The following is a 9,485-nucleotide window of genomic DNA, read 5'->3' on the forward strand; positions in this document are numbered from 1 at the left end:
CCATACCTCTTGGTGGCAAACCAAGGGCCTGGCCATTAGACTAAACACTCTTAGGTCCCCCAAAGCAATCTTTTTTAACTGAGGTTTTGTCCAACAACTAATTAGGCTCCTCTTACGGGGCTTGGGCCTCTAAGGTAAAGTTGCCTTATTGCTTTCATATTTACACATACACACTATACATATTTTTTCTGAAAATGTGGACTCAGTTAAAAACAAAGAAATCACAAGTGGTTCAGTGTAGATGTGGTAGAATTCTTAAGTATAGTTTGTTTACTGGTTTTGGGTTTAAGGCACGAAGTTTGCAAAAACACGAATAATTTCCTGGTGGAAAGCTTTACAAGGACGTGTGCTATTTGATTGTGGCTGGGTGGACTCACATTACTTTAGTCATTTCATGCCACAGTGGGAATTAGTCATACCCTTCTAGAGGTGAGAATTAAAGAAAGTTGAGGTCCCACCACAAAAAAAATTAGCCCAGTTACTGAAAAAAACGAAATTTCAAGCATAATACATGGACAACGCAAATCGAGTGACGTGGAGAACGTGTGGCCATTGAGACTCACACTTGAACAACCTACTTTGATATCATAACGAAAGTTAAGGTTTCACTGCATTGGAAATATGAAGAGGTGCCAAACTTACTCATAAACTCATGTAAAGTCTCTATTCCTTCAATGTGAGATTCATTCTCAACAAAGATGCCTTAGGCTTGGGCAAAAAAAAAAAAAAAAAAAATTAAAATTAAAACAAAGGGCTTCTTGTTATAAACTTTGTATTTAAGTGTGATTGTGTAAATCCTAAATTAAATTTTATTCTAGTTATTCTTCCCTATTAGAATTTGTATTCCTTGGAGGAGAAGGATTTTTCTCTCACTTATTACTATAAATAAAGGCACTGCGTAGGGGGAATAACACATTCTCTACACAGCCCTACAAACACATATCTCTTCCTATTTTCTCTATGTGCCGCCGGCCCCCTCTCCTCTGTTAGATTAAAATAAGCCACAACACTTCTTTAATTGTTTTATTTATAAGAAGTTTCATCAAAACACCGTAAGAAACGAAAAATACATATCTTAATTTCAAGCCACTCCTCCCCAAGTACAATTAGAAGTACTTGTCTTTTTAGTTTCTTGAGAACCACCTGATGGAAGAGACAATTTGTAATAGCATCAAACAAAAAATGAATGAGCCAATATGTAAGATTCTTTTACCCGTTTTTTCATTGGTGCAAGCATGAATCCTCAACGTTGTGGGTTTGAAGGCTGGTATCCTCAATGTTGTGGATAGCACTACCCTGGAAATATGATCACACACACACACATACACACAACCATGTTCATCCTCACCAATGAGGTAGTACAAACTACCTCAGTTTTTTTAAAAGGGGTTTAGATTTTACCTTTATCATTATCTTTAATTCTCCTTCTACATAATGCTTCTTTTTCAACTTAGGTTTTAATCTAACTGTACAAGAGCATGACCTTCTAGTAATAGTAATGGAGTTTAGGGCGATTGTAATTTACAAAAATAAATGAGGATGAGAATGCGTGGAGTTGGTTGTATCATTTTTATAGGGGTGTGTGGACACACCCCATTTTACTTCTCACACATCCTTTGATAATTTATGTTCGTTGATCTTCTTCAATTCATCCGATCCGACGGCCGAAAATTAAAAAGATGTGTGAGAATTAAAATGGAGTGTGTGAATATCACACCCCTTTTTATATTATTGTAGCTTTTGGGTCATGCAATGGATACTGCATATTAAAATACCTATGTTCGTTTACTTCCATATTTTTCTTTGTAATTTTGTTTATTTTTCATAGCTAACTCTTCAATCTATTTGTGCATAAATTCCTATTTCAAGCCCAAAATGGAAGAAATTATGCCTCATGTGATATATTGGACTAACAGTGGTAAGGGAATGGAACTAGAAAAGCAACCGTACAACAAAAAAAAGTAAGGTCGGATTTGAAAATGTGAGTAAATTACAGTAACAAATAGTGCAAGTTGCTAATTTCCAAACACTAAACCGAAGATTCAATACAAACACAGAGCAGGTGAAGCTTTCTCTTCGAGTGAGAGTCTTTCTCTCCTATTGAGTCATTCTCACCCTTTAGTGTGAGGCTTACAAACTAAAGAAAATCAGGTGGTGCTGACCCTAGTTTCGGCTGGGGTCGGTCGCTGTTTCCCCCTTTCTTTCTGTCTCTTCTCTGTTTTGTACTTCTACTCCTTATTCCCCCTGTTTTTTCTCCTAATCTATTATGTTCTTCTTACACAGCTGGTATCCCTCCTGTTTGTTCATCCATATTCCGATTTTCAGCCATGGATACTCTTGAGATCGTGTGCAGAGCTCCAGTGTTTGTAGCGGCTCGGGTGTTTCTAACACCACCACCTTTTCCTTGTTATCTGCCTTTACCAGCAGTGTTGTTCGTGGGTTGCCATGGACTTCATCCTGATAGTTGACTTCTTCATATCAATTGCTGGCTATCCTTTCTTTGTGGTTGTGCTCGGGAAGCTAATCGGGGTGGGATGCTGAAAATGATCTGACGAGGAACCGGACAGCTCGTGAACGGCGGTGAATGCTATAGAACTTTCTGGAGTCTGTAACCCCTCTTTTTGTGCATTTTGGGCTTCAACTACTAGTTGGCCCTTTGTCTTTCTTGGCCCGTGTTTTGCTTGTTTATGTGTTATGTTTGGGCCTTGGGTTTGTATTTGTGTTTGTTTTAAGTTGTAATAAAAGTTTGCTTTTATTAAAAAAAAGGGGGGGGGGGGATTTAGAAGCCCAAATGACTCGATGCAAGTGCAACAATGAATGGCCCAAATCCAAATGGGGAAAAACTTATAAATTGTTTTTCTTTTACACATGTTTGCTCTGGCTTTCTTCCTAGCCTTGTGGTTGAATGCTCCAGCATGGACACCCATGGTTATGGCTCCGAAAGCTGGTACTGGAGATTTGAGGTGAGGAGATCATGATATTGTTATAAAAAATGGTTCCTGAAACTAAATTGAATAAGGTATTCTAAAATACCTGTTCTTTTCTGCATTTTTTAATATTGAAAACGATGCTTTCATACACTTTATACCTAAACATTTACTCTTCGTTCTTTTTTACCTGCTCTATCTGACATCTGTTGTTCTTCAACCCCAAACAACCATCATTTGCCGCCTCCTTCCTCTACCTATTTACTCTTCGTTCTTTTTTACCTGCTCTATCTGACATTCGTTGTTCTTCAACCCCAAACAACCATCATTTGCCGCCTCCTTCCTCTACCTAACTACCTCACAATCCGTCTCCACCACAACCATTTCTTGGATCCATAAGTTTCGATCCAAAGGGAAACACCTGTTTCAATAATCACTTTCACTACTCCTCGCCCGACGGCTACTTTGCATACCTTCATAGTACTGGTTTGGTACTAAGGTGCTTTTATAAAAAGTGGGTATCAAAAATAACTTATTTTCATAGTTTTAGGTGAAAAAAAAAATCTGAAAACATGGCAAAAATGAATTTATTTTCACAGCACAGCAGAAACAGTTTTTTTTTTAAAATCACAACAATACCAAACCAGCCTTTAGCCTCACCTCCTCTTTATGAAGGAGAATTGGTTTGATGAAAATCCCTTTCAATGTAAAATTTGGTTGTGGTGTAACTCTCAGTGCAGGGTTGAAGTTTTTGTGTTGCGATGTGTTGTTCCAATTAAGCACTTGGTTGTCTTCTCCATCATGGCTACCTTGGTGGTTGATGGTAAGACGTTCGTGGCTGCAGTGCACAACCTTTGAAAGATAAAGATAAGGTTTCTATTATGTTTATTTGTTTTGGTTATTGAGGGAATAACCAAATACAAACAAGTTAGATTATGTTAATTTGTAATTTACACCAATTAAAAACTCCTACTTACATGGAATTGCAATTGAGGGAATTGTTTTATTTATTTATTTTGAACATACGATATTATCTACACTAAGAGGAGGGGGTGGACTAAGCCTCATAATGAGTTAACAGTAATGTTGTTCAAACTCATCTTTGACAAGAATCGAACCTAAGATCTCTCACTTAAATGATATATAATGAATAACCATAATTTGCCTGGGCGCTACGTCTCAGACCACTACACAACTAGCGCTTAGCGTTTTTTAGAATCTTAATCAAACCACTTTCAATAAAATTGTAGAAAAAAAATGTTGAACCAACGAAATTGAAAATAAAACACCTATATCGAAACATTCTTCTTTTTATTTATAAGACGCTTTATCAAAACACCCTTAATTTGAAGCCAGTCCTCTCTAAATACAGTTAGCAGTTATCAAGTACTTGTCTTTTTAGTTTCTTGAGAACCACCTAATCGAAGAGAATATTTTATAGCCTAGATGACTTCAACCAAGAAATAAATGAGCCATAATCCACCTCTTTTCACTCAAATATATATTTATTTTACCCCTGTTTCACATTGGCCTTCTTCCTACCATTGTGGTGAAGTGTGGAAGCATGAATTCTCATTGTTGTGGGTTCGAAGGCTGGTATCCTCAATGGAAATATGATCATACACAAACACAAATCCTTGCTCTTCCTATCCAATGAGGTATTACAAAATACCTCTGTTTTTTAGGGGCTTTGGATTTTACCTTTTTACCTTTAATTTCTCCTTGTACATAATGCTTCTTTTTCAACTTGAGTTTTAGTCCTATCTCAAAAAAAAAAAATTAAAAAAAAGAATAAAATAAAGACTTGAGTTTTAATTTAACTGTACAAGAGCATGAGCTCTAGTAATAGTAAAGGATTTTAGGGCGATTGTAATTTACCGAAATAGATGAGGAGGCGAATGCGTGTCAACTGGTTGGCCTCGATGAGCTCTATATATCTGTGTCAATTTATATATTACTGCAAGTTTCAGATCATGTAATGTATATTTCGTACTAAAATATCTCGGTTTGTTATGTATATAGTATACTCATTTTTTCACTTTCTTTTACTTCCATAGTTTTCTTTGTAGTTTCATTCATCTTTTACAAAATAACTCTTCTATCTATTTGTGCATATATTCCCATTTGAAGCCCAAATTGGAAGAATTTATGCCTCAATCGACATATTAGACTAACAAACAAATAGTGCAAGTTGCCAATTTCCAAACACAAAATCGGAGATTTTGAAGCCCAGATGACTGAAACACAAGATGCAAGTGTAACGATGGCCAATGGGTGGCCCAAATCCAAATGGTGGAAAGTGTATAAATCGTTTTCTTTTAAACCCTATTTTCACAGGTTAAATGCTCCAACATGAACACCCACGGTTATGGGTTCGAAAGGTGGTACTAGAGGCTCGATGTTGAGGAGACGAGGATAATACTATTCATACGCCCATTCTCTCAGTATGAAATTGTTATCACAAAGGGTCTCTGAAATTATCTGAAATTAAACAAAATGAGGTATTCTGAAATAATGCTTTCAAACTTTAATTCTTCCTCCTATTTAATCATTTCTTTCAACTGTTTGAATTTTAATTATATATGTTTATATTTAAGAGGTGGTTTTGGCCTGACTACTTCATAAGGCATTTGGATGACCATTTGCAGAAAATTACTGGATCCACTTATTCCTTTTTTATTATTCTGGTTTTGCCTTGCATTTACGTATCCAGTGAAGAATTTCATATTTGTTTGCCTTTGAATAATATATAAAACAAAGTAAATAGGAGGCAAATGAGTACATATTCTGGTTGGTCTAGTTGTTGGTATATGTTTTTCTCATCTCCTTGCTTCTAAACTGGTGGATGTTTTTTAAATCCAGTACTGTCATTTGAGGGTACCCAGAAATTCAATGACCCAATAGTTTTTTCTTGCATTTTTTTCAGGTAAAAGAACATTGCAATGAGGATCCGCAGAGGATTCTATTACCAAACATGTTAAAATTTAACCTAGGAACTATTACATTGGAAAAATTATTCAACAATGTACAAGATTGACATAACTATGTACAAATTTAGCCTCTTGAAAAATTATTCAACGATGTACAAGATTGACACAACGATGTACAAATTTAACCTCTTGAAAACATAATTTATTATATAGTTAGGAATTTGATGCACTAGATCTCAATCAGAATTAGCGGTGGTGGCGGGCGGTACGGCGTCGGAGGAAGGGCGTGAGAAGAAATAAGATGGAGGAAAAAAAGAAGAAATAAGAGGGAGCTAAGGAGGCTGCTAGGGAGAAAGAAGAGGGAGTTCAAACTTGACAGTGATGTGGGAGTTCATCTCGAGCAAACTTATTCCTAGTCTCATGGTTAATTGCACCAGCTTTAACAACCATGGTGCTGGGTTCGAAGCTGGTATTGAAGATGACGACGACGACGACGACGATGATGTTAGTTTAAACTCACAATCAATGAAGTTGTAAGTATCAGCACCGTTTAAGAGTGGTGGTGAGCAAAATTATTTCATGTTGTAATTGAAATTCACTTAAGAAAATACTTGAAATTAAATGAAGAATACTTTGGTAAATAAAACTGATGAATGTTTTTGTATTTCCTATACTCTCATTTTAATGTACCCCCAAATTCAATGACCCAATAGGTCTCCCAACAATTACATTTTCATTGTTGTTTCTCAAGTTTTTTCTTGCATATTTGTGCTTCTAGTTTCAATCAATGTATTCATTCTATTTCAGTTAATCAAATAAGTTAAATTTTTCTATCTATTTTTGTACTCATCTTTTTATTTGAGGAAGTAGACTAGTAATGCAAAATTAACCTTTGAATATGACCTAAAAAACCCTCACATAGAAATAAACGTTGGCCCAAATCCAAATAGTTGCACCCTTATAAAACTTTAGTTTGCATGCTTTAGTACCGGCCTTCTTCTTGGTGGATAAGTGTGGATGCGAAAGCATTGTTCCACGAGGTTTCAGGTTCGAAGGCTGGTATCCGTTAGGATGGCGACTTTGATGAATCATGCATGTATGTGTATGTGTTGTGTGTGTATATGTATATGTATGTATGTTTCAACGATATGAGGTATTTCAAAATACCTCTGTTTTTTATTTTTTTATACATATTTATTTTTCTCGTCTGTTTTATGGACATAATTCCATCTCTATAAAACCTAGCTTCTTAAGTCCAAAACTTGACCTCTAGTTATACGGCCTTGACTTATCACTTATGTAAACTTGCCTCGTCGTTTTTTTATTCTCCTTAAATTTTTTGTTCATTGCCACCGTACCACGCGACTTCTTAATCCAATCATACATTGTCATCTTGAGAAAAATTTGTATAAAATAATACATTATTGAACAAGAAATGCGATATGATAGTAAACTCGTTAAGGGTTGGATAATATCTTTTAGAGAGAACATTGTTAGGGCCCAAATCCAAATAGTCGAAGGCCATTCATAGAAAATGTTTTTGCAACCGGCCTTCCTCCTAACCTTAATGCAAAGTGCACAAGCATGATCCCTGTAGGGTCTTCATGGCCCCTTAGAGGAAACAAATTAATCAACAATATGAGGTATTGCGAAATACCTTTGTTTTTTTACGTGCCTACTATTTTCTCTCCTCTATATATTTAATTAACTCTATAAATGTTTATATATTTGTTCATTATTAGAGATTTTTTTTATTTTTTATCAAAGATTTTTAGATTAAAATGTCTATAAAAATCATCTATATAAATTTTATTTAAAAAAAAATATTTAGCCTAATGTTTTTCTCTTACCCAGAATTTTAACCCAGGATCATTGGTGAAGAAAAACTATTTTTTGAGTTAAAACCTAAATTTTATGTGATAACCCAAAGAGTGGAGATAATATTATTACCCAAAGTTTTAGTACTACTAGAGATAGAGAAGATATATTGAAGACAAAGATATATACATAGTAGAAGAAGGAAGCTTGGAGGGATGTTGAGGAAATGTAATGGAATTATATACAAATTAAAAACTGCAAACCAAAGTCTGGAAACAATTCTAAATTGTTTTCACTTTTAACTTTTTATTTCATATATTCTCTTTTAGTTCTTCCTTCCTTCCCATCACCATTCTTGCTTCACCCTTCTTCGCGAATCGATAGATAGATCCAAGTAGAAGACACAAGGACCTATGTATGTTTTATTGAGACATAAAATTAGAGTGAAAAATATTGAGTACAAAAAACATTATCTCATTTCAAATAATTTAAAAAGCAGAACAAAAGCGTATGAGTTTTTTGTTTTTTTTTTGTTTTTATCACATATAGATATGCATAGGGAAACTTAATCACCAAATGTAGCTACAAATGTCAAATTAAAAATGATATACAAATAGAACAAAAATTGGCTGGGCCCAAACTCCACTTGTGAGGACTAAGTTCATTTTTGGGCATGCATTTGCACCGGCCTTCTTCTTAGCCTAGTGGTTAATTGTGCTAGCATGATTCCTCAAGGTTCTGGCTTCGAAGGCTGGTATTTGTGATGGTGATGATGATGAATCGATGAATGGATGAGAGGTTGGTATTTAAGATAATTTCTGGCAGCACAATATATGATGAACGGAGAGGATCCTCATTTCCTTAACCAAATGAGGTATTCTAAAATACCTTTGTTTTTCTATATTTTCCACATGGATATCTATATTTTCCACATGGAAAATGATACGAAGACATTGTGAATTCCATTTACAAAAGCAAATTTTTATTTGGACCCAGTTTTTTTCTTTTTCAACCCAACTTTAATATTTTGTTACCTAGAATCTCTAGTATACCCTCATAAATAATAAACATAAATAAATTGGAAAACAAAAACTCATCAAACCTATTTCCCGACTATTCTCTCTCCTTCTGGCAAGCTCCTCCCTGTATTTGTTGGGTCTTTCTCCCCATAAATAAATTGGAAAAACAAAAACTCATCAAACCTATTTCCCGACTATTCTCTCTCCTTCTGGCAAGCTCCTCCCTGTATTTGTTGGGTCTTTCTCCCTCCCGACTATTTATTGTTTCCTGATATGCAAGAGAAGAGAGAAGGTCTGGAGTGGTGGTTGAGTGGTGGAGCTGCATGCTATCTTGGTTGAATGGGTGTAGAAAGATATTTAATTTTCATTTCCTTATTTCATTTTGTATAAGGGGTAAAATAGGAATTACAGAGATTTATTTTTGTAGCTAGGTGTAGAAAGAGCTTTGTTGGATCTCAATATAATTTACCTTTACAAAAGTATCTCATATTTCTGGTTTCTTTTTATTTTAAAATTTGTCATTATTAAGGGGAGGGTAAACTTCGAATACGGAATGCATGAGTAGAAACAAATATATGTCATGTTACAAATGGTCAAATTAAAAAAATGACTAAACAATACTGTAATTGGTTGGGCCCAAATACAAAGTTTAAACTCGATTTGTGCATGAAGTTTCCACTGGTCTTATTCCTGGCCTTGTGTACAAGTGCTGAAGCTTGCTTCCATTAGGTCTCAGGTTCGACGGCTGGTATCCGTTGAGATGGCGAGTTTGATGATGGTCAAGCATGTGT

General features: G+C 35.2%; 1 long non-coding RNA gene across 1 annotated transcript; it reads left to right on the forward strand.

The window, feature by feature from the left end:
• Window positions 1-1,913: 1,913 nt before the first annotated feature.
• LOC126611568 (uncharacterized) lies at window positions 1,914-2,765 on the forward strand. Its single transcript, XR_007618899.1, has 2 exons — window positions 1,914-2,062; window positions 2,284-2,765. It is a non-coding gene; the product is annotated as an uncharacterized LOC126611568 (long non-coding RNA).
• The last annotated feature ends 6,720 nt before the right edge of the window (window positions 2,766-9,485 follow it).

This window comes from Malus sylvestris, chromosome 17 (assembly GCF_916048215.2).
Source record: "Malus sylvestris chromosome 17, drMalSylv7.2, whole genome shotgun sequence".
Classification (NCBI taxonomy): domain Eukaryota; kingdom Viridiplantae; phylum Streptophyta; class Magnoliopsida; order Rosales; family Rosaceae; genus Malus; species Malus sylvestris.